Here is a 300-nt window from a genome sequence, read left to right on the forward strand (position 1 = left end):
GCCATCAAGACGACTCTTGAATTAAAAAAAAACAGGTTATTATTGGAATGTCTTTGTAAATGACAATCAAAGCGACGAAAAATTTGATAGAAATAAGCAACAACTTCAGACTAAAGCTATGAAGAATTTATCTATTTATAACCCTTTCTGTTCCCATACCTAGAGTACCGCCATTAACGACGTCAGAACTTTGACATCAGTGACGTCAAGGTAGCTACTTACGCACGGATTCTTTACCTCTCGCTGTGGATTTTCTGTTATAAGGTTTCGTGAATGCACTGTGTATATGATATGCATCAT

The 300-nt window shown here is 36.3% G+C and overlaps 1 protein-coding gene across 1 annotated transcript in view; it reads right to left on the reverse strand.

Annotated features, from left to right (window-relative positions):
- Positions 1-300, reverse strand: part of LOC119591128 (SCY1-like protein 2) — a gene marked incomplete at its 5' end in the record, with an annotated part of 331,697 nt that overhangs the window by 291,734 nt on the left and 39,663 nt on the right.

This window comes from Penaeus monodon, chromosome 28 (genome assembly GCF_015228065.2).
Source record: "Penaeus monodon isolate SGIC_2016 chromosome 28, NSTDA_Pmon_1, whole genome shotgun sequence".
Taxonomy (NCBI): Eukaryota; Metazoa; Arthropoda; class Malacostraca; order Decapoda; family Penaeidae; genus Penaeus; species Penaeus monodon.